This window comes from Hipposideros armiger, unplaced genomic scaffold, assembly GCF_001890085.2.
Source record: "Hipposideros armiger isolate ML-2016 unplaced genomic scaffold, ASM189008v1 scaffold_131, whole genome shotgun sequence".
Classification (NCBI taxonomy): Eukaryota; Metazoa; Chordata; class Mammalia; order Chiroptera; family Hipposideridae; genus Hipposideros; species Hipposideros armiger.
The window spans coordinates 2,844,696-2,861,032 of record NW_017731481.1 but is presented as its reverse complement, the minus strand read 5'-3'; the positions used below and the strand labels follow the sequence as shown (position 1 = coordinate 2,861,032).

Genomic DNA, 16,337 nt, shown 5'->3' with positions numbered 1-16,337 from the left:
ATCTCCAAGACTTGGAGACCGCTCACTTGAGTGGGGAGAAAGAAAGCATCCATTGAGAATAAGGCCCAGGGTTTATCTTGTGCGATTCAGAGGATGGAGCTACCACTGAAAAAGGACACACACAAGAGAAGACTCAGCATAAAGATGAGTCTGGTTTTGGACATGCTGACCTGGCACTGCCTGCAGGCATGACAGGTAGGAGAAGAGGTCTTTGGAAGGAAGGCTCCGCCTGCATTCTTCAAATTGGCACCTGCTCTGCCAATTTCTGCACCCTGATAAGACTTCACACTGAGATTTGCGTTGACTCCCTAAAGGGCGTTCCTATCTTGGACCTCCTTTTGTTCTTTCAGTGTAGTTCAGTGGTTAAGAGCACAGGTCCTGGGCTCAACCCATTTGAGTCCTCCAGTTATGTGGCTTCTCTTAGGGTTTGTGTCCCCAACATGGCAAGCACAGAGGGCCTATCTTCTAAGGTCCTTGTGAAGAGTAAATGAGACAGTGCGTATGAGGTGCTCAGTATAGCACCTGGCACAAAGTTAACATGCAGTCAACATGAGCCAAAACAAGGCCAAAACCATACGAGAGAGAGAAGCCTGGCATCCACGTTGTTTTACTGATGAGAATAATTAGCCACAAAGAAATAACTAATGTTCATACAAAAGTTACGAAGCTGGTTTAAAGCTCTGTCAGAACTAGTGTGCTGCCGGAAAAGTCATGGCATATTTTTTCTGTTTTTTGTTGCAAAAATGCGTCATAACTTTTCAGACAACCCAACAGAACCCAGAACTCTAGACTCCCGGTCTCATATCTCTGAACTGCATGCCTCAAATTTTAAATCAAAGTAATTCTCTCACATCCTTATTCCCCAAAGCCCAGTTTATTTTTAAAAAGAACAGTAGTGTATTTGAAAAGTTCTCCCCACACTGTTTACCTTTACACAAAGCGCTACTGATCTGATTCGGGTTGCTGGGAGAATTTTAAGAGGCAATTGCATGTGGAAGGCTTAGCTCAGTATCCAGGCACAGCGGCAGGGTACGGGGATGGTTTCCTTTATGTTTCTTTGACACGATTTAGGTCTCAGGATGAAACTGTACGCAGCAAGCAAACTTCTGTGACCAGACGACTGACCCCTCGGACACGGCACAACTCAGCCAAGTTTAGACCTGCCAAGTGACTATTAAAAGGACAGCAGGTACTCTTTGGGAGAAATCGCAGAACCTCCAAAGATATTTTTGAAATGCAATTTTCCAGTAGCTCAAAATGAGATGATTCAAATCACCACTGTTCTAATTTCAGCTGCTGGCACTAGAGATTATTACCGGGGTTCAAAAAAAAATGTAAAACAACAGTAAAAGCTGCTCCCCAAAAAAGGCTTCAAGATGTGTCTGGTGAGAGGAGTTGCTCAATCCCTTCTTTTGACCGTACAGTGTTATCCTGATACATAACAGCGCTCCGTTCCAAGCTGCCCAGAACGAGCATAAAATGCCTCTTCCTGAAAGATGCATTAGAATAGCATCCTTTTCGGGCCGGCCGAGTGGTGCAATGGTTAAGAACTCGCTTGGGATGCCAGAGGGCCCCGGTTCGGATCCCACATATGAGGGCCAGTGACACTGCCCTCTACAGCTAAGATGCTGAACAACAGCTCGACCTGGAGCTGGGCTGCCATGAGTCGCCGGCGACGGCGTAGGCTGCAGCCCCTGTGGCAGTGGGTTGCCATGGGCTACCGTGTGTAGCCAGCAGCCAGCGTGAGCGGCCAGCAGCCAGCGTGAGCGGCCAGCAGCCGCAGTGAGCGGCCGTCCAGAAGCCGGCGACTGATCTGCCTCGCCAGAGAAGAGCGCAATGATGGTGCCAACTTGGGCCAGTGAAGCAACGTCCTCCACAACTAGACTGAAGAACAAAACGACAGCAGCTTGTCTGTTCCCCTTCCCCCAATTCCCCAGCACTGTTCCCATCCCCCTAATTCCCCAATAAAAATCTTAAAAAAAAAAAAAAAGAATAGCATCCTTTTGCCTACCCACGTGACTCTGCAACAATTGCTATAATTATTACAACTGTACTATACAATCTCCAAGGAACAAAACAAACACAGAGCTCCATCCCACGCTGCAAAAAGGACCCGCATTGCAGTGGGTACCTGTGGAAGACGAGCAGTGATTCCAAAGCCACCCATGCGTGTTCACACCCACGCTACTTTACTGGAAAGGTGGCATCTGGGACTCCCCTAAGAAGCATATACACCATAGTAACATGAATCCAGAAAACAGCTTTTGTGAAATTCGGCAATGATATTACGATTAACACGAATTTTGTCCCCCCCCCCTCAGCCATCAACTATGTATTGAAGGCTTAATGTGTGAAAGGGACCTGTCACCTATGGTAGGGAATAAAGAAAAGGGTCAGTTGAGGTCCTTTTCCTCAGAAGGATAATGGGCCGGGAAGGGACAGGTATAAAAATAACTGATTCCAGGGCAATGTGATCAATCACTAGTAATGCAAACAAAAATGCTGCTATGCTTCAGATGAGGGAAAGACTGTTCTGGTTGGAAAGATCAGAGAAGTTTCAGATGAACCTTTCAAGGTGGGTACCATTTATTGGGTAGAGATGAGGACGCTTGGGAGAAGCCCTAAATGATCACAAATATAAAACATGCGGCAGATCTAATTAAGGTTTTTCCACTCCCCCTCCAATTCCACTAAATGAAGGATGCATACCATCTTAATAAAAAAGAGGGGAAAAAATAGAGAACTCTAAACATTCACCACTTTATTGACAGTGTCTAATTTTTTTTTCTAGATATTTTTCTGATCTAATTGTATCTGGAAGTGTTCAAACCTTTTTCATAAGCCCCATGGCAAAACGAGGATGCAATGGACCTTGTCAGGGTCCTTATTTATTTTTTTAATGTTAGCTCTCTCTATGTAGAAAGAAGAGGTGGATTTTTTTTTCTTGAAACCAAGCTAATGGGCTTCACAATTGAAATAAATGCAATTACCCCATGGAGGAGTGAGCCTAAAGAGGGCTCAGCATTTAAGGAGCACTGCTTTATCTCTATTAAAAGCCTATGATGAGGGAAGGTTTTTAGGGAGTTTCCTTAGCTACTGAGGGCTTATACTGTTGCTTGCTAACACTTAGCAGATGTTTATTTCCAACTTTCTGGCTCAATATGGCTGACATAAGCAAAATATACAACGAAGGGTGTCTTTGTCAAACATTCTACAACCTCAGCTTAAGACTCAGACGAAAGAAAAAAAAGCAAACCATCTTCATTGCAGACACTTGTAAACCAGCACACTAGCTCTGAGAAGCAACCAAGGAAATCTATAAACAGTATGAAACACACACTGACCACAGCTTCAGGCCGCAGCATTGCATATAATGTATTGCTTTGTTGCGTCTTTATCTCTAGCAATTCAGAAAAGCATGCCGGCCCCTTCAGTACAGAAAGTCTGTGTTCTTTGTCTAATTTATTTGCCAGGCCAAGGTCTCCTTCCAGGCCACACAATCACAGTTGCAAAGTTAATTTTAAAAAAAAAAAGTGATGTCAATTTTCTTTGAACACATGTGAAAATGCTTTGCAGAGTATAAACTTAAACTCACAATGGGTGGTATCATTACTGCTTTTATCTTCATTATGACTGCATTAAGAACCCATAGATGTTTCAAAAGGATATCTCTTGAGAAAACCAAATTAGAAGGTGAGAATCAGGAAAGATAAAATCCTTGTTTACATAGGAATTGCAGTTCAAGCCCAGGTCTGTTCTCAGATCACTGGCACCTGCCTCTCCCTCCAAGCTTTCTCCTCCTGCTGGCCCCCTCTCAGCAGCAACCCCTATGCACACTGCCCATTTCTACCTGGCACCAGGTGTGTTCTGAGGGCTGACCCTGCAGAGCACTGTCCTGACAGCCACTCTCAGCATTTCCTCCCCTCAAAGAAAGGGCAGGCAGCTGGCAGAGACTGCTCAGTGTGTGGTCTGGCTCAAAAAGATGAGTGGAGACCACTCGTAAGCCTCACTCAGGAAGTTGTAGCAAATGACCCAGAAGGAAGTGGCCACCTGGGAGCAGGGCGAGAGCAGCTGGCGCTGAGAGCGGAGCTGAGCCCCAGGTCCATAGCCAGAGCACCTTGTGAGCACCAGCCAGGTGAGGTCAGAATTGTCTCTTCTCTGCTGCCTATGAAGGAATTCCTGTCAGGGCCCATTAATGCTGCTTGTTGTCAAATCCCACCTCTGTCTACCTGTCCCCTGAAATCCAACAGGTTCTAGGGGGAAAAAACATGGCACTGGGAGGCAGAAGCCCCGGGTTCCACCCCAGAGGCTTGCATTCCTTAACTTGGAGGGTACCATAGCCATTATCTAAGAACCCTCAACTTTGAACTTGTAGATCAATTTAAGATATATACATAAAAAATTACAGAAAAAAATGGAAAATGTTTATTTGACTGATAAGGATAGTACTTAAACTATTCAAAGTCATAACCCAATGGCAGTTAATCAGAAATAAAAATAAACCATTTCTGAAAATATCATGTAATTTAATTAAAAAAAAAAGCTGGGTACTTTACAAACTTCAATCTAGGTACTACTTTCCTGGAATATATCTTGAGTAAAGTAAAATGTAACCAGATTAAAAAAAATACTTGGATTACTCTTTTCAATACTAAAATTACCAAAGCTGTGGTCATTCTGGGACTAGACAAAATGCTAACAAAGTGTTTAGACAACAAGCAGTTTAACAAACATTTACTGAATACTCATGAAGTGCCAAGTCTAGTTCAAGGTATTAGATATCTAGATCTACCTGGATACAGATGTAGATCTATATTATATGATGATACTTAGATACACATATAAATATATAAATATAGACTAAGTATAGATACATAGACAAAGATAATATCTCAAGATATAAAGATGAATAGGATAGAGTCCCTGATCTCAAGGAGTTTAAAATATAGTGAAGGAGACAGACCCATGAACAGATAAACCAATAAGCTAATTGTCATGATAGAGGAGCAAAAGGGAACAGGGGATTGACACAGAGGAGGTGCATTCATTCCAGCCTAGAGCATTCAGAAATGGATTTCTGCAGGAGATGACACCTGAGCTAGGTCTTGAAGGAGTTTAGCAAGGCAGAGAAAGAAATAAACGAATATCAGAGCTTGGAGGCATGACACAGGTATTGTGCATACAGACCACCATGCAGGCAGGCCAGGGTGGCTAGAGTGTGGGGTGGAGCTGTAGGGTCAAGCTGCAGAGAACCTAGGACATGGAATTTAGGGAGGAGACTATGAATGTGGTCTTGGATATGTCAAGTTGAAGTGTCTCTGAAACATCCTGGTGAAGACGGTACATAAGCATGTCAGAGAGGAAGTCTAGCCTGGAGAGAGAGATTCAGGGTCATCCGCATATAGATGGTAATCAAACCACACGACAGAATGAGACAACTTGGGGAGAGTACAGAACAAGAAGAAAATCTGGTTATCAGTCTGTAGGAACTCCAACCCTAAATGGCCAAGAAAAGGAGATGAGCCTGCAAAGGAAACCGAGAAGAAACTTTCAGAGTTCCAAGTTCACTATACTGTTATGAACTTGGAAACAAAGGCCCTGAGTGGGTTTCAGCCTAAGCATTTCCAGTGCTATCCATGACTGAGTAGGAAAGTCTGCCTATTCTAGGTTCAAAGTTAGGGAGTCCATTTTTGTCACATGCCCAAACCATGTTCTCCAAACTAACCTTGTAACAAACCTGATATTTTGGTCTCCATCTGCCTGAATACAATTTCTCAGCTTGTTCAGAACTGTAAAGAAAGAAGAAAAGAAAGAAAAGCAACCCCTGACATTCAGAAGCTACTCTGACATCCACAGCAAGGCCATGTATTCTATCAGACATAAACCATCTCAAAGAATACCAGCCTCAGGCAAGGTTACCCTGAGGCCATGATAAAAAGAAATAAGGCCATGTCAAAATTTTGTCTAATCAAAACAAAACCAAAGTCAGTGTGTCATCCACAAAATACCAAACACCCCCTTTCTGGGCCAAAATGACTGACTGCTACTTCCTCACCAGTTACAACTTTATCCTCATTCTAGCCTCCCACCCAACAGATTAGACACATTGAGATCCCTAATCAGAGAATTACCCCTGCTGTCTGACAGCATCCAACCTAGCGCATATCCCCTTTACAACCTCCCCGTCCCCATTACTGACTAATAAGTATCAAGAATAGGAGTGAATGAAAAGATGGTAAGGGAAAACGGTGCTTATTTACTATAATAAAAACCCAAACTCATAATATCTGCAACTCTTTCCTTAATTATCATAAGTAATAGGCTTTGCATTTATAGTTTAGTCTCTACATTTATAAATTATAATTGTGATATATAAACTTTACTAAAATTCAGATGCTAAACTCTTGCTTTCAATAATGGTGGAACCAAAAGCAAAGCTGAAAAAGGCAACTGTCCACAAAGTTTGCAAGACTTTACATCTCGCTTCATAGACATTGTAATGAGAAAAGGATTGGTGAAAAGAAGAATCACACAACATGAGTGATGGGTGCAGTTTTGTTCAACACAGATGCTTCACTGCAATGTGGCATCTGTGAAGCTACTGCTGCCAGCACAGCTAGACTGCGGCTGCAGCCATGTTCCCTGCCACTCTCCACAGCAGCTCACTTCACACAACTAACTGAGGCCAACTGGGCTCAAGTTCAAGCCTGGAACTTTAGCTATGCTCTGGGTTCTAAGCCCCCAAATCAGTGGTTATTTGGTAAAGCTGCCATTTCCTATTAAAAGAAAAACATGATGGTGGTAAATCGAAAACATCAGATTAATTCCAGGGAGTTCAAAACTCTTTACAGACAAGATTATTTTCTAAGTCCTCATGATATGCTACTAAAAGATCACATATCATCCTTATTTTAGAGATGGGAAACCTTAAATTCCAAAAGCACAATCTTTCTAGATGAATATAAAATAATTAATCAATCAGCCTGCCAGGGTGTTCACCCACATATGCACGTGATTAAGAAAGGAGATATATGTTAAATAGGATAGTTGTTAATTTTGCCATGCCAGTCAGATGTATATTGGCCAGGTGAAGAAACTCCAGCTTTGAGTGAATCACTTCATTTACTTAAGTTCCCTTATTTTAAAAAAATTCTAGAGCTGGGCTAGATCATTTCTGATGTCACTTTGGTTCTCAACCAAAATTTATAATTCAGTGGCATCTCCACATCCCCTTTTTACCACCTCTCTTACCAACCAAATAACTGTGGTAAACCACAGACCTTCTCTGGGTCTGTTTCTCAAATGTAAAATGGAGGTACAACCTTACCCACCCCCAGGCAGCAGACCTGAAGATTTCACCTTTTAAGATGTAGCCACGGTGAAATTTCATATCAACTATAACTTCTTTGGAAGAAAAGAACTTTATTTTCTACAACTGAATTCAACTTTGCTTTCAGGTACCTAGACTGCATGGAGCAGATCACCCATCCTGCCCTGTCCTGGTGTACTCACTGCAATCCAGTGATTCTTCTCAGTTAGATTCCAGTATTATTGTATCAGTGACCGTCCAGTCTGAAGCTCAATCCTTTTCCAGCAGACAGTGCCCCGAGTTTTCTCCTGCCTTCGCCTTCCCTTCTCCCTGGACACACAGGCTCCTGGGAAGGAGTGGAAGAGCCTGACCCCTTGGAATCTACTTCCTGCGTGCTGCCTGAGTTTTTCTTTTCCATTCTACAGAAAACAGTCCTGATGTCACATCCTGAATCAATACTATGGCTTACTGTAAATTCTATGCTTACACTGTCAGCTCTGGCTTGTTGAAAAGCACAGATCCTTTTTTGTTGCTGTGTCGTTTCCTTCTCTCTCAACAAAGCCGAGCTTTTGGAAATATAAAATGCTTGCTTTCAGGTTATTGTCTCACTATGGACCTTAAAACAAACTCTCATTTTGATCCTGGAAGCCTAGCCATGGCTGCTTTATCCAAGCAGTACCCACCCTCCTCTAGAAACAATCAAGATCCCAGTATCAGTGAATGGAAAGCAGCAGGCCAACAAGGAACAATTAGGGATTACTGGGAACAAGAACACATGGGTTTGGGATTTTCCAAAACACTATCCATGTTACAAAAGCCTTTTGTATATGTCTTCACTTTTATATTTCCTTAAACATCTCTCTACTTTAGGTTCTGATCACTACCAAGGAGCTCCCTACCCGGTCTTCCCACTCCACAGTGACAGATTTACTGAACTCAGCCTCAAACGTAATTTTTAAAAATAAATAACTGGAAAATCCTCATGCTGGGCTTCAAAATCCCCTTAATGTGGACCTCTCCCCGACTTCCAGCCTTGCATTCTACCATAGTCCCACGGTAGGGGCGCCCAGATAACAGGTGGTGCCTGACAAGGCAGTGAACTCCCCGGCCCCACGGATGCACACGTTCAGGCTGGTTAACCCATTGGCGTAGAGAGCATGCCTACACTGGGAACCATCTAGCCCTGAGGACAATGTTTGCACAGACCCCCCACCTCTCCGTACTACAGCTGAACTAGAAAACAAGCTGCTTGTCAGTCCTGCTCAGTACTTCCCTACTTCCATACCTTCGTCCACATTATCATCTGTGCCCAAAACAGTCTTCTCTTCCTTTCTGTTCCCTACTTTTAATTGATCCCTTTCCGAATCCTACTCCTTCTTCAAGACTATCTGAAATGCCTAATTGTTCATGACGCTTTTCCTTACTGTTACATGTTCTATCCTACTTAGTCTTCGAGCACTTTCATTGCCTCTTTCTCATGGCTCATAATGTATTCTGTCTCACATCATACATTTTTATATATTCCACATCCTCCTAACAGGCTGTAAGCCCTTTGAGAGCAAAGACTGGATCTGCCCCTATTTTGTAGGCCAGCAGCACAGAGGGCACAGAATAACATGCAGTTTCCATTTGGGGAGCATCTACAATATATTTACAATGCTCCTTGCTGTGGGAGTATAGAAGAAATTTGTAAAGATCCTTTTCTTTGAGGAATATGCAATCTAATTGAGAAGAAAAAAGTTAGATATATGAAAAACAAAGCTTAAATAGGACTTCTTAAAAATGCCATATTGATAAGATTTCCCAAAACCATGAGGGCAGGAAGAAAAAGAATCGTTAGTATTAAATAAAATTTTCTGGCAAGCCTCCCCTCGCCCTCCTCCAACACCATCCAAATCAATTGTTTTGAGGTACTCAGATCCAGCAGTCAGCCTTCTTTCCTAAAGGTCTAAATTTAAAATAAGTGTAATAATGAAAATGTATCCTGTTCAGTGATGTGTGAAAACCAGAACAAAGTTTTTAAAAACACACTTGACATCAGCAAGCTCATATTTGGATATAATGTAATACTCTGGCTGTAACTACTGCATAAGGGTAGTTATATAATAAAGAAGCAAACTGCAGGGAAATCAAATGCCGATCCCTTGCACTGCTGTAGGGAAAACACACCGATCATGACCCTGCAGAAGCCATTAAGCCAGGGGCCAGAAAAGATTAAATGAAATCCACCAAGAACTTTTCTTGGCAGAGCTAAAGGCAGAAGGAATAGAAAATTGAATCAGAAATGGGAAAGCCCCCAAGTGACCTAAACTCACTCACATATATTTAAAATGCACAGGGAGCGCCAGTTTAAAGAGGAGTAAAGATGCCTGGAAGAAATCAAATAATAATAATAATAATAATAATAATAATAATAATAGACAGTTTATTAGAACTAATCTTGCATGGGGCAATATCTTTTCCTCTTCAAGTCAAGTGGGGATTTTGTAATCCAAACAGTTTTGGTGATTATAACAATATATTTTATATATATCCATTGCACTTCACAATAGTTCTTCCCAGGAGAAGCTTCAAATCCCAGAAAGCTGCTAAAATATATGTGGCTGCTAACACAGCCAAAAGATATTGTTGGGTTACAGTAGGAGAGGACACAGAATTAGCATTGAGAACCAGAGAAGTGTTTAGAAAGAATAGCAAAGGCTTAAAACAATCGGGGACAAGGGAAAGAATGTGGAAGAGTAGGTTTCTAATACATTTAAAATTTTTAAACCTATTTCCAAATGATAAGCCCTGTGTCTATTACCTGCAAGTAGACTACATCATACAATAAATAAAAAAAGAAACATTCTCCCCCATGTTTAATTTTATGGAATAATGAGTGAAGCTTTCCAGCTCTCTAAAGGCTTCCTAAAAACTTTTATGGGTGTTCCCCCAGCACCTGAAAAAAAGGATTCATCATCCAAGCTGCTCCTTAAACTACTTCCAAAGCTGATGGTCTAAGATAACTTAGTAATTTACAACTTCTGTTCCAAGGGCAGCGTTAAAAAATGAGATAAAGATTGATTGATATTTAAAATAGACCTCCTTGTAATGGGTAATTCATCAACTAAAGTCTCTGATTAGAAGGTTTAGAAAAAACATATACACTCAATCTCAAAATCACCAGTTCAATTAAATGTGCATTAATAACAACATTTTAAACATTTGCAATCATTTCAGTTATGATTAATAGACCCAGATTAACAACTGAAAATTAAGATTTTGTTTCTTATAACTGAGCAAAACGTAATGTTCCAATTCCATTTCTGCAAATCTAAAAACTAAACATGATTTAATTGCAAGATGGTGACTTGAATCCATGCACGTAAGCTAATGTAATACACCTATTAACAGGCTATAAAACAAAAATCACACAATCTTATCAAATTGGTGCAAAAAAAGCATTTGACAAAATTCAACATCCACTCATGTTAAAAACTCTTAGAAAACTAAGAATAGAGGGAACTTTCTCAACTTGATCAAGAGCATCTACAAAAAACATACAACTACCATTACACTTAATGGTGAAATACTGAATTGGGAAGAAAGCAAGGATGCCCATTTTCACAACTTTCATTACTGAGAGTTCTAGCTAGTGCAAAAGTCAAGAAAGGGAAGTAAAAGGCATACAGATTGGAAGTGAGGAAATAAAACTGCCTGTATTTGAATATAGTCAATAATATTATAATAACTATATATGCTGTCAGGTAGGTACTAGATTTATCAGGATGGTCGCTTTGTAAGTTATATAAATGTTTGATCACTACGTTGTACACCTCAAACTAATATAAAATTGTATGTCAACTGTAATTGAAAAATAAAAATAAATTTAAAAAACTAGAAAATAGTGCCCATATTAGCAATGGCATGATTATCTATGTAGAAAATTAAATAAATAAATAAATAAATTGTATTTCCATGTACTATCTATGAACACATGGACACTGAAATTAAAAACACAATAATGTTTACGAGCACTCAAAAAACTAAAACACTTAGGTATAAATCTAACAAAACATACATGACCTATGTGCTGAAAACTACAAATGCTATAAAAGAATTCAAAGCTCTAAATAAGTGGATCATGATCGGAAAACATATTCTTGGACTGGGAAGGCTCAACATAGCAAAGATATAAATTCTCCCCAAATCGTTATACAGATTTAATGCAACCCCTACAAAAATCTCAGCAACATTTTTTTATACACAAGATCATTCTAAAATGTAATTGAGAAGGTGAAGGAACTAGAATAAAAAAATATACACACAGACCAATGAAACAAAATAGAGAAACTGAAATAGACCAAACTGATAGGCCCAACTCATTTTTCATCAAGGTGCAAAAGTAATTCAATGGAGGACCAATAGTCTTTTCAACAAATAATGCTAAAGAAATTGAATATCCGTCACCCCCTACCTCCCCAAAACAATCTCAACCCAAATCTTACATCTTGCACAAAAAGTCACTCAAAATGGATCACAGATTTAAATGTAACATGTTAAACTACAGAGTTTTTAGGGAGAAAAAAAATGGGAGAAAATCTCTAGACAAAGAGTTCTTTGACTTGGCACCAAAAGTATGATGAATAAATAGAAAACCTGATAAATTGGACTTCATCAAAATTTAAAACTTCTGATCTGCAAAAGATTTTGTTAAGGGGATGAAAAGATAAGCTACAGATGGGAAAGTATTTGCAAACCACATATCCGACAAAGGACTACTATCTAGAATATATAAAGAACTCTCAAAACTCAACATTAAAAAACACAAATAATCCAAATAAAAAACTGGGCAAAATGACATAAACAGACCGTTTGCCATGGTGGGAAATCAGCCGAGAGGCCAAAGCAATGTTCCAAGCAAAAGATAAGTGGTTTCAATGAGGATAAGGGCGACAGACATGAGCAGAAGTAAATGAACTTGAGCTCTTCGTTGGATATAGGGTTAAAGGACTGGGCAATCTGGATGGGGAAGTAAGAAGAAGGAGGTGTTATAGATAACATGAACCTTTGAGGGGGTTAATTTCCCAAGCTGAAGGAGACTGGAAGGGCTACAGGTTAGAAGGAAAACCCAACAAGATGTGCTTTGGGCAGGGCAAGTTGGAGATAACTATGAGATTAGTGGAAATGGCAGGTTTTGCATCATTCTCTCTGTACACTTGGGTCAGGGTTATAAAGTCTGTCTTCTACTTGTCCCTTTGTTCCCATAATGCCCCTACACTGACTCCATGTCTCTTCTCTGAGCCCACCAAGCTCACTCTTGCCCCCATGCTTGTATATATCTCGTCTCTCTACTTGGAACATTCTTTCTGAGACCTCTGCCCTGCTGGCTCCTTCTTACCTGTCAGGTCTCAGCTGAGACGTTTTCTCCTTAAAGACTCAGGGCAGAAAGTAGTACTTTGACTCCCAAGCACTCTCTATCACATTTTGCTTCATTTTCCTCACTGAAGAAACAGTCTGAAATTTCTTACTTATTGCCTGCCTTCTCCCCAAGAAAATTAAGTCTATTAGACCAGGGATCTTCGGTGTCTTAGTCTCTGCTGTAATCTTAGCGCTTACGACAGGGTCTGGCATACAGAAGGCACTAAGTCAGTCCTTTTTTACTAGAAGGAAGGGAGGCAGGGAGGGAATTTAGGCCAAGGTTTCTATAAATCATGAATATCAGGACTGTTAAGTAGAAAAATGTCCTCTTAAAAAATGCCAAGCAACATAATACAACCAAGACTATCCTGATAAATACATGCTTCCCAGATTAAAGGACGTGGTAGTCCTACTAAATACTGCATGAGTTAGACCACACCAGGAATATGATGTACAACCCAGCAATATTTATCCTTGAGGGAAAAAAACTGAAATGACTGATACTAGCAATGTTAGCCATGGTGACTGTGATTCTCCCTGACTCATTCTGTGATGTGATGCCCTCCGACACTCCCTTCTGAGAGGATGGTCTTGGGCTGTTGAACACAGGTGGCCAGGAGATAGCCCTGGGAGGAGAGGAAGAAAAGCAGTATGAGGTAGCCGGGAAAGAAAGCTCTGTCTCAGAGTGGTGGTGAATAGCTGGGCCCATCAGACTCACCCCTCTTGAATGAATAAATATTGAGAAAATTAGTGAACGAGTTGGTAGAAGTTAGAGACACAAAGAGTAGCACAGCCACAAAACACTAAAGATCACAAATTCCTGGTACTAAATGGGTAATAAGACATCCCTACAATTGTCCCAGATCCTGAAAAATGGACACTGCTGGTTCCTGTGGGATAACTGCCTCCCTCATGTGTTTCTCAACAATTTCTCAGCTCCATGCATTATTTGGGAGTTTGTTCCTTGCTACCAAAATAGTCTAACAACCTAAATATTCAGCCAGAAAATCATGTCCTTGTATCAAGTTAATTATGGTCCTTCCATCTGTCAGATTATTATACGGATGCTTAAAATGATTATTAAAAGGGCTCTGCTGCAACATGGGGGAAAAAATAGTGATGCTATCATGTCACCTGGGTAAGGATTATAAAATAGGTCTTCCACCTACCCCTCTCCCCTTACCCCCTGGGTTCCCAACACACTGGCTCACTGTGCCAATACAAAAATGACTAAGTTTGAGTTCAAAGTTTCTGGCACATAGTATATGCTTATAAATTTCTGTAAGTGAGTAAGTGTTTGCATTGTGATTATACCTAAGGAGAGACTGTCACGCATAAGTAAGAGACTGGAAGGAAAAACACCGAAACGATCATTTCCAAACTCCCTAACCAGGTGAGCCAGGTTCTTTGTGATCTGATTTCCACTTACTTCTCTTGTCTCAACTCTCAGTCCTCACTTCTTGGATTCCATGCTTCAGCCATATTGATTTATGTCACAGATTTCTCTATGTGTCACACTTTCTCCCCACCTGTAGAGCTTTGTTCATCCAATTCCCTCTGCCTTAGAAGTCTTTCCTCTCCCTCCACCATCTTTGCCTGAATAATCCCCATGTGTCCCTCAACATCAGCTTAGATGCCACCTTCCAGGAAGCCTCAAGTGACCCCAGGTTAAATGCCCCACCCATGTGCTCACCTAGAATAGCACTCCTCAACTATAGCTCTGCTGTAGTTGTCTATTCATTCAACCTCCACCCCTACCCTGTCTTCAGCCTATAGGTTATTTAAAGAAAAAGCTGTGTCTTATTCATTGTTGCCTCCACTGTAAGTCATGCCCCTATCAGTACTTATAGGAAAATCACACATATTTCCTCTGGGTAATAGGGTAATAAAGAATTTTTACTGTTGTTAATTTGGCTCTTATAGGTTTTCAACATTTATTTTCATAAAAATGTATTTTGTAGAAAACAAATACAATTCTTAAGTGTTTCCATTTTCCCATCCCTTAAAATGAGCATCTGGAATGGAAGAATGAAGGGCCACTTTTAAATGAAGTCCCTTTGGGCTCGTGTCAAATATTGCTCTTGGCAGTTCTCATTTGAATCTCATAGCATTTGACAGAAAAGGTCTTCAGTTATCAACGAATAGTGGGATGGAGGCAAGAGGAAACTTTGGCGGGGGTAGATTTTATTATGGAAAATATTTCCTATCCAAGGAGATTGTCTAGTGTTTGACAGAAGAAAAAGGAGTATTTAAATGAAAAGGAAATTGTTTTCTGAATATACCCAAGAAAGAAGAGAGAAAGCACAAGGAAACACACACACACACACACACACACACACACACACATACTTTGCTGTTTACTGAAGCCTATTAGGTGAGCTCAAAGAAAAGCCATTTAAATTCCCTATAAAGACAACACTGTCAGTCAAATCAGAGCTGTGTCACTTAAGCCATAATAAGAAGGGACGGATGTTCATTTCACAGAAGATTGAAACTGTGTCAGTGGCAAAGGGATCATTAAATATTTTAAAAAACGGGCTCAATGGTATGGTTCCTTATGACAGTGTCCCAAGTCCCAGATCTCTCAACTTACTTTCCTCCTTTCCTCCACAAGTGCTTTCTGCCCTCCCGCTTTTCAACCTCCTCAGGTTCTGAATGACACGTTGAGAAATCCTAATGGAGTTACAGAGACAAGAGATGATGATTAATTTGTATGGGGGAGTTTTAAGAATGTGTGTAAGGAGCAAAACACATTTCTGTCTTCTAGTATAAAGGAAAATAGGCAGTCCCTTCTGCTAGCCATTTCTTCACCATTCCATCGTTTTTATTTATTTACCTATTGAAAACCTCTCAAATTGTTTGATGTTTTTAGAATAGGTGTTATTCAAAACAAAACCAAAAAAAGAAGAAAACATAATTTCTTAACTGTTTTAATGGCCTAAAGGGCTCTAAAAATATTGAGTTAATTTTAGAAAAGTAAACTGGAAGCACTTTATGAAGTCCTTTCCTAGATTCCAACTCTGTTTCCTGATAAATCCAATTTAATTTTCATACTTTAATAACGAAATATCAATGAGGTAAGAGCTATTCCTATGTCTAGACAAAGCTACTGGCAAGAAAACCAATTTAAACTATATGATGCCCAAGTCCAAGAATTTCAGAAGCCATCGCCTGCATATGCAAAATGTAACCCAGACTATGACTGAATTGTAATTTAAAATATTAGGCTCATGAGACTTCTAAAAATAGAAGTATATTATACAAAGAATCCTTACATTTTCTCATCTTTGGCTCCAGATATCTTTATCAAATGCCAAGTCTGGTCTTGATGACAGTTCAGAGAAACAAGCACATCGCCTTTCCCCATTGCTATCATTTAATTCATAATATTTAATTCATAGTATTTTTGTAAACTGTTTACACAAATAAAATGCAGGCCTATGCAGGAAAGCGTTAACATAGCAGGCCCAAGGCTGCTGTCCTTAGAAAGCTCTGCTTGTAAGGCTGGCCCTTGGTTGGCATCTGAGAACCCAGCTTGTGAAAAGTTCCCTATCCCAATATGAAGAACTCCCTAACTGATACGGTTGTTTTGATGTATCTAGACTCTAGGCTATCTGCATAAACAATG

The 16,337-nt window shown here is 40.3% G+C and overlaps 1 protein-coding gene across 6 annotated transcripts in view; it reads right to left on the bottom strand.

Moving 5' to 3' along the window:
* The window catches only part of CSGALNACT1 (chondroitin sulfate N-acetylgalactosaminyltransferase 1), a 353,757-nt gene that overhangs the window by 90,103 nt on the left and 247,317 nt on the right, over positions 1–16,337 (bottom strand). Inside the window, exon 1 of one of the 6 annotated variants that reach the window (XM_019649312.1) lies at positions 15,303–15,366. The exons of the other annotated variants lie outside the window; for them this stretch is intronic. The gene's annotated coding sequence lies outside the window, so the exon portion shown is untranslated. Of the gene's footprint in view, positions 1–15,302; positions 15,367–16,337 lie in introns of those variants that run through there. 6 annotated transcript variants of the gene reach the window in all.